The sequence below is a fragment of the Bufo bufo genome, chromosome 9 (assembly GCF_905171765.1).
Source record: "Bufo bufo chromosome 9, aBufBuf1.1, whole genome shotgun sequence".
NCBI lineage: Eukaryota > Metazoa > Chordata > Amphibia > Anura > Bufonidae > Bufo > Bufo bufo.
The window spans coordinates 169,495,875-169,511,645 of NC_053397.1; the positions used below are offsets into that span (position 1 = coordinate 169,495,875).

At 42.3% G+C, this 15,771-nt stretch overlaps 1 protein-coding gene across 1 annotated transcript in view; it reads left to right on the forward strand.

Annotated features, from left to right (window-relative positions):
* ELFN2 (extracellular leucine rich repeat and fibronectin type III domain containing 2) overlaps nt 1-15,771 on the forward strand; it is a 159,630-nt gene that overhangs the window by 1,129 nt on the left and 142,730 nt on the right. The gene's annotated exons all lie outside the window — the stretch shown is intronic.

Sequence of the window (15,771 nt, forward strand, 5' to 3'; positions counted from 1 at the left end):
ATATTTTCCAACACCCATGCATGTCCAGTCATGATTATTCTGTGGGTAGCTCCAACATTTTTTTTCCAGAGGGCTTTCCCATAAATGTTGAAATCTAAATGTTAATCTCCAATATTTTGGCCTTGATTGAGATGTATCACTGGAGTTCACACGTAATAACATAAAATGCGTTTCTTTCCCTTTACAGTAGTAGCTCCAGTCTCATGGAGGTTCTCAAGTTTCCAGAAATTAAATTTGTTAAACTCAATACCAAAAGTGGACTATTTACTCTTATGGTCCTGAATCAGGTCTTAGGTTGGGATCTCAGAGGTGTACGGACATATTGGGGTAGATTTACTAATATGATCTTAGATTTAGACAGTGTAAACATAGACTAGACAGTCTAAAGATACCCGAGATCTATCACGATGGCTCATGCTGGATGATAGATGTGGGGCATCTTTAGACTGTCTACTCTAAGTTCACACCACCTATTGGTTGGCTTATTTTGCACCATTTTGGTGCAATTTTTTTTACAAATTCTTGAATTTTAAACCATAAACATTTTCTGGTAAGCCATATCCTCTTTCTCACCAAGTCATGTCTCCTTTTTTTTGGACAAGCCGAAAGCTGTCTAAAACACTCAGTAAATGTGGTGTAAAGCATGTACGTCAGTTTTTTGGCACAAATTGTGCCAGAATTCTGGTGCATTTTGCTTCGTAAATCTCCCCCAGTGTATTTGTTTATGTATGCACAACTACACAACAGTCTCCATGGAAACAAAGCGTAGATAAATAAAAACCAGTATAGACTGCTTGTCCATATATAAAGCTCTATGGAGGTGCGACACCTCAACTCTGGATGGAAAGTCAGAGTGCCTTTTATAGTGTAATGGGTTAAATAAAGGTGATGTATGAAAACTGAAGATCTTAAAACCGGTAAAATAAAATCCACTTTCCACCTAATGTTACAGTAAATAAATTGCTTTAAAGTGCATATGGTCCTCATTATTTCCATTGACTTCCTCAAGAATCAAGCAAAGTGAAGCGATTGTGTTGTATCTGAAGTCGTGCCTCCTCTTGCAATGGCCAAGGGACCCATTATAAAATAGGACAGAATTTAGACAGTGCCACGAACTCTAATATGGTGACATAGTAATGGCAGCTTTATGGTTTGGCGAACAGTGAGGAAAAATTTATGTTTCTGGAATACAGTCTGGTGTGCCAGTTTGATATTAATTGAGTCACTGCGTTCCATTTTTGGGGCACGTATCATGTTGGGGATGATTCTTAAATGTTGTCTGGTGGCCAGATAACGCAACCACAGTTTTAGATTTGCATTTTATTATGTTGAACTAGTTTATTAAAAGAGATTATTCAGGGTTTTAAAATTGATGGTCTATCCTATTGGTGGAGGTCGGAATTTAGATCAGCTGTTCGAAGGGGCCATGGCGCTTGGATGAACATTGGTGTGCACTAAGGAACATTGTCTTTTTAGTGGTGGCCATGCAGGGTATAGCAACTCTTTCCCATTCAAGTGACTAGGACAAACCTGCAATAACCTGCACCACCACTACTGTAAGTATGATGTCCAGCAGCAGAAATCAATATTCGGATCAATGTAAACAATGGGCTGTAGAGGCGCTGAGTGTCGGACGCTCACCGATTTGATATTGATACGCTATCCAACCTAAGGCTCTAAGTTTAAAAAAAAGTATAACCTCTTTCAGATTGTGGATCCCCTAAACTAAATTGCAGGACTGATGGGAATATAAAGCAATATAGGGTGCTCAATAAAACCGATGGGACTTTAGAATGTCCATTTTCTTCAATGACAATGTGTGATCTTCCTATGTCAAGACCTGCCAAAGGTCTTGGCAGCTGCAATCATTTTTCATATACTGTATGGTTCACAATAGGTTACAATTTAAAAAAAAGAAACCATACTCCCCCATCACTGATCCTCCCACTGCTGTTGTTCTGACGCTGCTCCAGTCCCTGCTGCTCTCCAATGCCTGGTCCCACCTCAACACTTAGGAAACACCAGGAAAGGCCCACTCAGCCAATCACAGCTTGACGTGGGTCACCCCCATAGGCAGTGACTGGTTGATTAGGCCTCTCCAGGTTTTCGTAGGAAGAGCAGGTGGAGCGCAGTGGGAAAAGGAAAAGCATTCAAATGGCAGAGGTGGGGGATAGCTGACAGTGAGAATGGCTTCTTGATTTTTAACCCACTGTAAAAGCCATATAAAAAGAAAATGAATACACGTAGACAACCCTTTTAACTAACATGGGTGAATCCAAAGTAAAGGAATCAGATCAAAGCACAAATGGGGCATATCATTAGGCTACATTGTGGTCTTTTTAAGGTTTAGCCCTAACTTGGAGTATTGAATCAAATTTGTGCTTTCAGATATCATCATTGTCTCGATCATGTCTGTTGGGTGGTAACTGAATTGAACAACCATGTTGAATCAAGACCTGTTGTGAAATTCTATAGAGTTATCTGTCCATGTGACATGACTACACAATTACATTTATAAGCCAATAATAGTAATAGGAGAAGGCTGACTACAGGCCAAAGAGTTCTTCTTACAGATGGCACATTTTCTCGATTTCACTAGTGAAGCTTATAGCAGGTGACAATACTAATTCGGTAGCAGCTATTTTTACGACGTGAAATGTGCTGTACATACAATGTGAGAAAAACAATGCAGGCTGTAACTTCATCATGCATCATAGCTGGTCAATCAGTGGCTATATATATATACAAATACATTAATTAGATGTTTTGGAACAACATTAATAAATCTGTCTCAGTACAATAGTGTCACAGGGACACGCATGAATGCTTACAATGAGTGGTTCGTCATGTAAATCCTGTAACACAACGTAATGTGGAAAAAAGAAGTAATGATAAAAAAAAATGCATAAAATGCCCAATGTCCCAGAGTGCCAAAGTCAATTCTTGTTGCCTCTGTTAAAGAGATGGTTCAGGTTTTAAACAGCAATGAGTAATTTAAAGGAACTGAGTAATAATGGGTTCTTGTGATGTATTGGGGGAGGTTCTAACTTTGAATATTGCTGATCTTTCACTCTTTGCTGATAAAAAAAAGTAATCTAAAAACACCAGGAATAAGGGTCCCTTTACATAGGCTGATAGTGTGGGCAATGGTTTGGGATAAGGACGTTTATTCAATTCTATTCCCACTCATTTACTGCATTTGATCAATGGCATATAGGGATGAATGATCACTATTATGATTGTTAACCCCCACACAGTTTCCTAGTTTGTTGGCAGCACATCCCTGTTTGCATGGGACCATGTGCTGCTGACAAATAAGGATTTTTAGGCTCCTTTTCACAGGCAAATTATATGGAATGAATGTTTGCAGGAATGTTCCTTTTTGATAACTGGCCCTATCCTTGGTCCAGGTGAGAAGGCCTTCACTCTTATTTTACTCTATGAGCAATATGTTGAAATGAAACTTTTCACTCATTGAATTATTTTTGCTATATAGGGGCACATTTATTAAGACCAGCGTTTTATACACCGGTCTTAATAAACCCCTAAGCTGGCGGAGGATCCGCCAGAGGTATGAAGAGGCGCCGGCCTCTCCATAACTTTGTCGGATCCTCCGCCAGTTTTAATTGTAAGACGGCTTCCTAGCTGTCTTACATTTAGACCTTTTTCTATGCCTGAAACAGGTGTAGAAAATGGTAAATGAGACTCCTTCCCCGTCCATCCCATGCCCACTTTTTTAGACCTCGGGTGAGCGGGGAGAAGCCGCAGATTGCGGCGCAACTTGTTGTTGCGCCGCAATCTGCGCCTGAAATACGCCTAATGCAGCCGTATTTAAGCTTAATAAATTACCCCCATAGTATTTTATTTTTTGTAGCCATTTTTCAGCAGTCTATATACACTCACCTAAAGAATTATTAGGAACACTATACTAATACGGTGTTGGACCCCCTTTTGCCTTCAGAACTGCCTTAATTCTACGTGGCATTGATTCAACAAGGTGCTGATAGCATTCTTTAGAAATGTTGGCCCATATTGATAGGATAGCATCTTGCAGTTGATGGAGATTTGAGGGATGCACATCCAGGGCACGAAGCTCCCGTTCCACCACATCCCAAAGATGCTCTATTGGGTTGGGATCTGGTGGCTGTGGGGGCCATTTTAGTACAGTGAACTCATTGTCATGTTCAAGAAACCAATTTGAAATGATTCGAGCTTTGTGACATGGTGCATTATCCTGCTGGAAGTAGCCATCAGAGGATGGATACATGTTCTCATTCTGTTTACGCCAAATTCGGACTCTACCATTTGAATGTCTCAACAGAAATGGAGACTCATCAGACCAGGCAACATTTTTCCAGTCTTCAAAAGTCCAATTTTGGTGAGCTTGTGCAAATTGTAGCCTCTTTTTCCTATTTGTAGTGGAGATGAGTGGTACCCAGTGGGGTCTTCTGCTGTTGTAGCCCATCCGCCTCAAGGTTGTGCGTGTTGTGGCTTCACAAATGCTTCGCTGCAGACCTCGGTTGTAACGAGTGGTTATTTCAGTCAACGTTTGTAATGCAAGGCACCAACAAACAGACCAGTGATGAAAGCAAAAAGGTGTTTATTCACCAGAAACATAAACGTCCAGGACACTTGCTGGTAACAAGGAATAATAACAAAAACCAGGCAAGGAGATTCCAGGAATAGTCCCAACCAGTGCTGAATGATGCTGTGCACTTGGCAGTCGAGTCACTCCAGATCTTGGGTCCGCTGCAAAGGACAAAGTTCCTGGCAGTCTTCAGTCACTAGCAGTTGTGACCTATACCTGGTTGAGGGAAAATAACAGTGGGCACTGATCACCCTGAGAGACCTCCTTTTAAATGCCTGCTGACCAATCCCAGGGTGACAAGTGTCCACTACCATAGGTGAACAAATTGCCCTGCACCTGAGTACATGGCCTAAGGCAATCACAAGTTGATTAACCCATGGCTGGCTCCCTAATCCACTTTGCTCTTGTGAGTCAGTATATTATGCGCCACTGGTCGACGAAGCGCGTACTCGCGACCGTGTATCCCTTTGCGAACCTGCCCTCGTGCGTAAGCACGGACGCATGATTGACTCAGCGCGAGTATGCGAGCGCGTGGACCCAGATGCGGAAACGGAAGTCGCAGGAGACACCGGAGACAACCCTGGCCGCGGCGTCTTGTCACTCGCCTGGCCACTCTGTCCCCGGGACTCCGACGGTCCTCCCCTCCGATGTCCACACGAACGCATCCCCGCACTGGCTCGCAAAGGGGTCAGCGCTGGTGCATCAGAGACACGCATAACCTGTCCCGCAACTCCACGAGGACCCCTCTTGGTTCCCCTGGAGTGCAAAGCAGGTGAGGATCTTACAACGTTGCTCTTCTATCAGCTTGAATCAGTCGGCCCATTCTCCTCTGACCTCTATCATCCACAAGGCATTTTCGCCCACAGGACTGCCGCATACTGGATGTTTTTCCCTTTTCACACCATTCTTTGTAAACCCTAGAAATGGTTGTGCGTGAAAATCCCAGTAACTGAGCAGATTGTGAAATACTCAGACCGGCCCGTCTGGCACCAACAACCATGCCACGCTCAAAATTGCTTAAATCACCTTTCTTTCCCATTCTGACATTCAGTTTGGAGTTTAGGAGATTGTCTTGGCCAGGACCACACCTCTAAATGCATTGAAGCAACTGCCATGTGATTGGTTGACTAGATAATTGCATTAATGAGAAATAGAACAGGTATTCCTAATAATTCTTTAGGTGAGTGTATACTGTGAGTATTGTAGAAAAAAAAAGCCTTGGTCCAGGTGAAAGGGCCTTTACTCTCACTTTACTCTATGACCAATTTGACCAATACATGGTAGTACATTTTATACTATGTGAATCAGCTCTGCATCTGAATGGTTCAATATCCCCTGCAGTTGTAATCACACTTAGTGCAAGTATTAGGTATTTGCAGTATGTTATCAGACTATATGGATATTCTTGCGTTAATAAAGGTACAAAAAGCTGAGTGATCCCACGCGTCATAAGCAGAATAAACATTAAGTCCCAAAAAAAAATGTTTGAACAGCATCTGGCCTTTGTGAATAAGACGGTTTAGTCATGAAATGAAAAATGTCATTTTGTGAAATAAACCTTGTTTTTATGCAGCATAATTTTGATTTCTATAAATGCAACCAGCAAAGTAACTGTTCGGTTACTTTGGCTGAGTCCATGGATGTAACAGCCCAACATACTGTATGTACATGCTTATAAATGTACTTCCTTTATCCTACTTTGTACTATGGCGACCTGTCAGCTTAAAAACGCAGTCCAATGTGCAAGCAGCATGTTATAGAGCAGGAGGAGCTGAGCAGATTGATGTATAGTTTTGTAGGAAAAGCTTCCCTCTAGCTTGTATTTTATAAACGTCTGCTTATTCTGTGGTTAGGAGTCCAGTGGGCGGTGCTAATGAATGACTGACAGCTATCTCTGCATGCATACTTTAGGGAAGGCTGTCAATCCTAAGTAGGACCACCGACTGGACTTCTAAACCGAGAATAAGCAGAGGTTTAAATGAATAGATTACAGATTCTACTTAATCTTTTCCCACAAAACTAGATATCAATCTGCACAGCTCCTCCTGTTGTATAATATGCTGCCTGCAGACTGATCAGAATTTTCAGTGTGATGGTTCCCTAATAAGTCCATAATAAGATGTACATATATTTGGGTTTCTACACAAGACAACCCCTTTTAATTCCTATTCATAAAGCGCCTATTAATATACATTGCATTATACAGTAACACAATTTTACATGTCAAGCTACACAAACAGCTGTGTATTATTCAACATCTGCATTTTTATAATAGTCCCCCCCCCCCCCCCCACCATTACTATCAATTTAAACTGGCCATACACAAGAAATATCTGAACTGTCCTTCAACCAACTGTTTATTCTCTCCCAATTCTCCATTACGCATGCACGGCTGTAGACGCATATGCTGTGAATAGGAGAAGGGAGAAAAGCACAGCTAGACTGGTAGCAGCTTATCTCCCTGAGAACAAAAGGACAGGACATGTTGAAAAGCAACATGAGTGATCCTTCTCTCCCCCGACATCTGCCCCTGGGAGCCCCCGCAATTGGATAGTTGGCCGATCCGGCTGAAATTGTCGGTTTTGGTCAACACACATCTAATGTGCCTGGCCAGGTTTAGACTCATGCTCAGTCACGCAGACTATATCTTAGGGCTCATGCACTTTTTTGTCCGAGTCCGTTCCGTTTTTTTGTGTGGACCATATGCGGAATCATTCATTTCAATGGTGCCCCAAAAAACGGAAATGACTATGTGTGCATTCCATATCCATACATCTACAAGTCTGTTCCGCAAAATAATAGAACATGCCCTATTCTTGTCCGTTTTGAGGACAAGGACAGGCATTAACATAGTAACATAGTTTATAAGGCCGGAAAAAGACATCTGTCCATCCAGTTCAGTCTGTTATCCTGCAAGTTGATACATTGTTACAATGGACCCGCAAAAAAACGGATGTAACATGTACATTACATGGATGTCATCCATTTTTTTTGAGGATCCGTTTTTACATGGGCTCACGGTCATGTGAATGAGCCTTAGAGTCAATAATGCAGTGGCCCTTATTTACTTATTTGTGTGTGCTTAGGATCTGTCACAACTAGTTTTTGCTTGAAAAGTGGGTAAGGCATAGTGGGATGGGTGGGTGTCACGGATGTAGTAGGGGAGAACACCAAAAGACAACAAGAAGGAAGGGGAAAGACACTAGGCCTCACCGCTAGGGAAGGAAAATGGTCACCAACTATAAAACTCTGCTCCTGTCCCTAACTCCTATCCGTATGGGCACCTCTCGATGGTAGAGATGCCCATACATAGTAACCTAGAAAACTCTGGTGACCCTCAGATGCCCTAAAGGTAATGACAGGGCAGAGACAACCCGTTCCTTCCCTGGTGAAGGAACCAGCGTCTCACTGAGGTCTAGTAAACAACCGGGGGGGGAGGGATACAAAACACAACAAGCGGAACACTTAACTTCTGAGGATGATGGATGAACAGGACTTCAACCACACTCCAGCTCTTCCAAAACCAAATGAAGCTATCCAGAGCAAGTAGTGATGGGTAAAGTCAGACTAAATAGGGATAGTTAAAGGTCACATGATCCACACCTGAACAGGAGGTGTGGACATACCAGCAACACACAGACAAAGTGAAACCAAAAGAGGCTGTCAGATCACTAATGTGCAGATAATCTTTCAGACCTTCTAAGACCTGTCACAGGTGTGACAGTGGGGCTTAGCCGGAAAGGAGGCATACCAAAATTGTTGCGTGAAATTCAGTCTCAACAAAATCCAACCAATAGCTGGTATACAATTAGACAAAGGGGGAGATTTATCATCTCCCTGTGCCTCTTTTTGGCATAAAAAAGTCACAAACCTTGTGTTTTTTTTTACGACATTTTAAACTCCACTTGCAACAGATTAGAGGGTGGAGAAGGTGGGAGTGGGTGGGGACAACAAGTCACATTTATCTTCATTTGCGCCTCAAAAATTGCATCTCTGAGCTGCCATCGATTTTATTCTGGGCTCCCGGAGGATGCTCCTAGTATATGATGAGGCCCGCACCTCACTATGAATTAGCTGCATACTCCGGCAGCACAGGAAATTTCTAAGACTGGCGTAAAACACCACTCTTTGATAAATCTCCCCCAAAGTCTCTATCCCTGCACCCCATTTTTCATCCAGCCGGAGCCCTTGGCTGGTGCAGGTCTAGACAGCCTGTCTATACTTACACCATCTATAGGATTAGTAAATCTGCTTCTTTGACTGTGTGATAATAGTTAATGCAGTGGGAATAGTTGCAGTCCCCATACAGCAGGCATGCTCAACCTGCGGCCCTCCAGCTGTTGTAAAACTATAACTCCCACAATGCCCTGCTGTAGGCTGATAGCTGTTGGCTCTTCGGGCATGCTGGGAGTTGTAGTTTTGCAACAGCTGGAGGGCTGCAGGTTGAGCATGCCTGCCATACAGCATACTAGTCTTTATAAGCCTCATTGCGCCAAGCTCCAACTACACGTCCAGGTTGACATGAGGAGTAGTCAATAAAAAACACTAGATGTGTTCCAGCGTACTGTTTGGCTAACAATAAGGGACAATGATTGGTGGCTGAAGTCGATACCAAGGGCAGCAAACAAAAGGGCACAGATGGACTATTGCTAAAGACAAATATAATTCAGACTCTCTGAAACACAGGGACTGTGTATAAAACCTACTGTTCTCATATGCTTTAGTACAGACTAATGTTTCAGAACGCTAGTCCTAATATACCTCCAACATTTGAGGAGCTTCTTATAACTGCATAGGTCTGTGCATTAAGAATTATCACAGTTAGGGTCCATTCACACGTCCGCAATTTCGTTCCGCATTTTGCGTAACGGAATTGAAGACCCATTCATTTCTATGGGGCCGCACGATGTGCAGCCCGGCTCCAGAAATGCGTACCAGCACTTCCGGGTCCACATTTCCGTTCCCGAAAAAAAATAGAACATGTCCTATTCTTGTCCGCAATTGCGGACAAGAATAGGCATATTCCATTAGTGCCGGCGATGTGCGGTCCGCAAAATGCGGACCGCACATTGCCGCTGTCTGTGTTTTGTGTATCCGTGGATCAGCAAAACACGTTACGGACGTGTGAATGGAGCATTATACTTTCTAAGGGCTCATGCACACGACAGTATTTTCTTTCCGTGTCCGTTCAGTTTTTTTTTGGCAGCCCCTATGCGTAACCATTCACTTCAATGGGTCCACAAAAAAAAAAAACTGAAATAACTCCATGTGCATTACGTTTCTGTATGTTCGTATGTCCGTTCCGCAAAAAAATAGAACATGCCCTATTCTTGTCAGTTTTGCGGACAAGGACAGGCAATGTTGCAATGGATCCACAAAAAAAAAAAAAACGTATGTCACACGGATGTCATCCGTTTTTTGGGGCGGATCCGTGTTTTGCGTCATGTGCATGGGCCCTAAGGATTATCTTCAGGTTATGACCAGTTGGTGTTACTCAATGAGTTGAGGAACCTTGGTAAGTTGTAGAGTAGACAACAAATCTATAACAACAATATTTCCAATATTTCGAGCTCAGACTAAACTTTGGTAGGCTGCCTGTTTTTGCTTGCCAATCCTTTTGTTCTCAAGGGGCATATAGTTCTCTCCTGGCAATCGCTTGCTAGCTAGCGGAGGAGACAGCTACTATTACATGCAGTGATTTCCTCCGCAGCATGGAGAGGAGTGATTGTTATGCCATCACTCGTCTCCATACTGCCTAGTGATTTGCCAGCATCAGATCGCTATTAGGCTACTTTCACACTAGCGTTCGGAGCGGGTCCGTCTGATGTCTGCACAGACGGATCCGCTCCTATAATGCAGACGTTTGTATCCGTTCAGAACGGATCCGTCTGCATTATAGTTTAAAAAAAATTCTAAGTGTGAAAGTAGCCTGAACGGATCCGTCCAGACTTTACATTGAAAGTCAATGGGGGACGGATCCGTTTGAAGATTGAGCCATATGGTGTCATCTTCAAACGAATCCGTCACCATTGACTTACATTGTAAGTCTGGACGGATCCGCTCGCCTCCGCACGGCCAGGTGGACACCCAAACACTGCAAGCAGCGTTCAGGTGTCCGCTTGCTGAGCGGAGCGGAGGCTGAACGCCGCCAGACTGATGCATTCTCAGCGGATCCGCGTCCACTCAGAATGCATTAGGGCAGTACGGATGCGTTCGGGGCCGCTTGTGAGCCCCTTCAAACGGAGCTCACAAGCGGACACCCGAACGCAGGTGTGAAAGTAGCCTTAGACAGCCCAATCTGCCATTCGATTTTTAAGCATTGGGCAATCGGCGGCAGTATTATACTGCAAGTTGATCGCTAACAAGCGTTCATGCAAGCACATGTTAGCGATTATCGGCCAAAATATTGTCAGCTTAGGGGCCGTGTTCTTTCGTAGTGTTGATCGCGAATATTCTAATCGCAAATTTTTATAGCGAATATTGGCACTTCGAGAATTTGCGAATATCTATAATATAGTGCTATATCTTCGTAATCGCGAATATTCTCAATTTTTTTTTCCGCAGTACCCATGATGCCTCACTGCTTCTTACTTGTGGGCCAATGAGAAGGCTGCAATATCTTTGACTTTAGGAGTAGTGTTGATCGCAGATTTTTGTATCGCAAATTTTCTGATTGCCGATTTTTGCAATCAAAAAAATAATGACTGGAGATCACGAATTCTAGAATTTGAGAATATATGATGAATATTCGCTCAAATATTTGCGAAATATCACAAATTCGAATATTGCCCCTGCCGCTCATCACTGTTCTTTCACAAAGGCGTGTCTTTTCTGCTGCAGCTGGTGACAGTTGTAGGATGGAACTTAGCATTTGCTTCTGTCTCAGTGAACAGGGCAGAGAGATTAGAAAAAGAGCAAACAGCAGGTGGCGCTATAAAGATTTCATTGAATAACTCAGTAGTTATTATACATTTTTAATGTCTAGACCTGCACCAGATTTATCACAGGGTCTCAGGCTGGATGATAAATCTGGTGCAGCAATGGACACTTTTCTCTGACTTTAAAACAACTATTGCTTACTTTGAGACAGATTTTTATGCCAGAATTGCTCCAAAATTTTGGTGCAAAATTGTGCATCTAAGGTCTCCCCCCCCCTCCTTCCTGCAGAGTTACACCTACTTTCAGCTAACCCCACTCCTTTTCATGTCGGAAAAAAGTATACAAACCCTAGATGTGACAAATAGTGACAATTTGCACAAACTTTTTTTTTTGACAGATTTTTGGCGCAAAATGATTAGTAAATTTGGACGATTAGCTTGGTAATTGTTATTTAAGTGGTTTCTAAACTTAAACCTTTTTTAAAGGTATTATTCGCATTCTAACTTCCATTTTTTACTAGAAAGATCTTTCAAAAATCCGAACTGTATCACCGTCCTCAGTATGGTGATAAGGCGGTATTTTGTGCTGCGTTATGGTATTTGGCTCTGCTGGTGTGGTATTGCTGGCCTTGCCTACTTCTGGCTTGTGTTGGCCCTGCCTACTTATGTTGCCTTCAGTCAATTTGGACCTGCCTTCTCCCAACTTGCCACCTTCTGTCATTTTTGACACGCCTACAACTTGGGGACACTTTTATTTATTTTTGCCAGGTCCACTTGAAGTTCCTAGTCTGCCCCTTCCTACAGCACCCCTAAAGGGGAAGTAAAGTATTACTTCTTAGTTCTTACCTGTTAAAATCAAAGGCCGTACACTCCAGCTAATTGACGGAGGTCCTGAATGCGGGAACTCCTCTGTTAACTTCGAATGCTCTAACAGGGTCTTTGAAATCGACCCCCTTTAACATTCTGTGTGCACCAATTAAAAAGTGCTACATATATTTTGCGCAACTTCTACAAATATGGATCCATAAAGTTATGTCAAGGCTAACTGATTTACGTGTATATATATAAAGAAAAACAACAACAATGTGAGGCTAGCACATATTAATAACCATCACAAAACAGCTATGAAAGCTTAGGGTCAAAAATATACAACACAAATGTAAAAGCTGTAATGAAGATATACAGTAGGTTTCCGAAGAACACACATACTAATTAATGCCATGCACGGTACTTGCTAACGAGACGCATCTCCTTTAATGCATATCCCCCAGAGGGTGAAATATTCAAATCGGTTATTAAGTAATTCTGGCACCGCTCTCACTTAGTACATTGCCCCTCAAGTAAGGACAGGGAAGGCAGATAGCAAGAATGAGCAGAGACACAGAGAAGATATAGACATAGCTATCTCACGTAGAGATAGTGATGCCCTGATGCTACCAGTATGGTGCTAACAGGCTCCCGGTCCCATTTAATTATACACAGAGCATGAACAGAGTCCCATAGCACATCATCCTTCTGGAAATGCATTAAAGGCTTAACCAATCAATTTTCTCCTACTGCATCTTAAAATAAGATCATTGCTTTTCTTAACCTACTGCTACTGCATTAAGGTCACTGCACATTAACAAAGTGACACTTCTTTGAATTAACCGGTTAATATTTTCATCAGTGTCATAGGTAGTCATGTAACCAGGAAGTTTGCTTAGATAGCACATTAACAGGAGATCTGCGCTGCCCACTGCGACGGTTGTAATATCGCTAGAGATGAGCCAAGTATCGCAAAATACAATTAGGCTGCGTCACCAAATTTTACAAAGAAATTGACTTTGTGACGAATTACTTTGTCACAAATTGCATTTATTTGTAAGTGGCGGGTGCAATGATAGGGAGCGGAAATTGCACCGCCCCCATCATTGAACCCCTCAGATGCCTTGTTCATAGCTGATCCCGACATCTAACATTAATAATACAGTGTAACATTTAAAAAAATTAAATAAATTTAAACTAAAAATCATACTTACCCTCATCCATTTAATTGCCAAGAGCCGGCCGTCGCCAACTTGATTGAAGATTTAGTGCAAAATCTCGCGTGGCTATATAAATATAATTTATTGACACAATTTATAAATAACAATTCATAAATGAAACCAAGTGCAGGAAAAGGCGACATCCACATCAGGAGACACAACTGGTGACTCAATCCCCATTATACATAATATTAAAGTGCAAGTGCATATAAGTATCTCATACATACAATGAACAGAGTCTATTTACCCATTATGTGTCTCCTCTGGGATGGTGCCAGCCCTGACGCGCGTTTCGGCGGACCTTCGTCTCGGGACCCCCAGATGTCGTCTTTTCCTGCACTTGGTTTCATGCATGAATTGTTATTTATAAATTGTGCCAATAAATTATATTTATATTTCATGCGGTCTGGTCATTTTTATTGGCATATACAGTACAGACCAAAAGTTTGGACACACCTTCTCATTCAAAGAGTTTTCTTTATTTTCATGACTATGAAGGCATCAAAACTATGAATTAACACATGTGGAATTATATACATATCAAACAAGTGTGAAACAACTGAAAATATGTCATATTCTAGGTTCTTCAAAGTAGCCACCTTTTGCTTTGATTACTGCTTTGCACACTCTTGGCATTCTCTTGATGAGCTTCAAGAGGTAGTCACCTGAAATGGTCTTCCAACAGTCTTGAAGGAGTTCCGAGAGATGCTTAGCACTTGTTGGCCCTTTTGCCTTCACTCTGCGGTCCAGCTCACCCTAAACCATCTCGATTAGGTTCAGGTCCGGTGACTGCGGAGGCCAGGTTATCTGGCGCAGCACCCCATCACTCTCCTTCATGGTCAAATAGCCCTTACTTTCAAAGTTTTCCCAATTTTTCGGCTGACTGACTGACCTTCATTTCTTTACTTAGCTGCTTTTTTCTTGCCATAATACAAATTCTAACAGTCTATTCAGTAGGATTATCAGCTGTGTATCCACCTTACTTCTCCTCAACGCAGCTGATGGTCCCAACCCCATTTGTAAGGCAAGAAATCCCACTTATTAAACCTGACAGGGCACACCTGTGAAGTGAAAACCATTTCAGGTGACTACCTCTCGAAGCTCATCAAGAGAATGCCAAGAGTGTGCAAAGCAGTAATCAAAGCAAAAGGTGACTACTTTGAAGAACCTAGAATATGACATATTTTCAGTTGTTTCACACTTGCTTGTTATGTATATAATTCCACATGTGTTAATTCATAGTTTTGATGCCTTCAGTGTTAATCTACAATTTTCATAGTCATGAAAATAAAGAAAACTCTTTGAATAAGAAGGTGTGTCCAAACTTTTGGTCTGTACTGTAGGTAACACACTTTTTTGCCATAGGCATGAGTGGATTGTGTTATGCATGGTATTGATGTGTATGGATAGTTGTTTCATCCATAAATTTTTTGATGATTTATGGGTTACAGTATTTTGGTTGTACTTCATTTAAAATGGCAGCGGCCGGCTCTTCGCGCTCAAAAGGAGGAAGTAAGTATGATTTTTTTTATTTTTTACCGTCATTCAGGGAAAATTGATTCACTACCATGAAACACAAGGAAATTCGGCTTCGCTGCAAATCGAATTTTCCCTGAAATTCGGAATGAAGTCCACTTTGTGGACTTTGATTTGCTCAACACTAAATACCGCGGTTATCTGGTCATTTACATTAGGAGATGTATATAATTACGCCGCTGGATGTGCAGATTGATTGCACTTAGACCTCAGTAAAACACCTCATCACCACCATACCATTCATCTAGGTCTCACTGCATTATTTTGCCTGCACTGCATTAATACATTGCACATTAAAGGGGTTGTTCGAATAACGGTGCTGTGCTTGGCAAGCTATGAAGAGACTGTAGTGCTCACTGGATCGGCGAGAGGTGCAGGGTGTCCGACCTCCACCGATCAGATATTGATGACCAATCCTCAGGATAGGTCCTTAATATTAAAGGGGTTCCCCGGGATTTTAAAATTTATGACCTATCCTCAGAATAGGTTATAAATATGAGATCGGCAGGGGTTCTGAAACCTGGCACCCCCGCCGATCAGCTGTATGAAGGGAAGGTGCGCGCAGTACGCACGTGTCGTCTCCCTTCTCTCTTTCTGCTCACTGCTGCTGTGTCTAGGGAGAGCAGAAACGGCACCTTCCCTTCATACAGCTGATCCTGAGGATAGGTCATCAATATTAAAAACCTGGAGAACCCCTTTAAACACCCAGAAAACCCCTTCAATCATATGATAACCCCTTTAA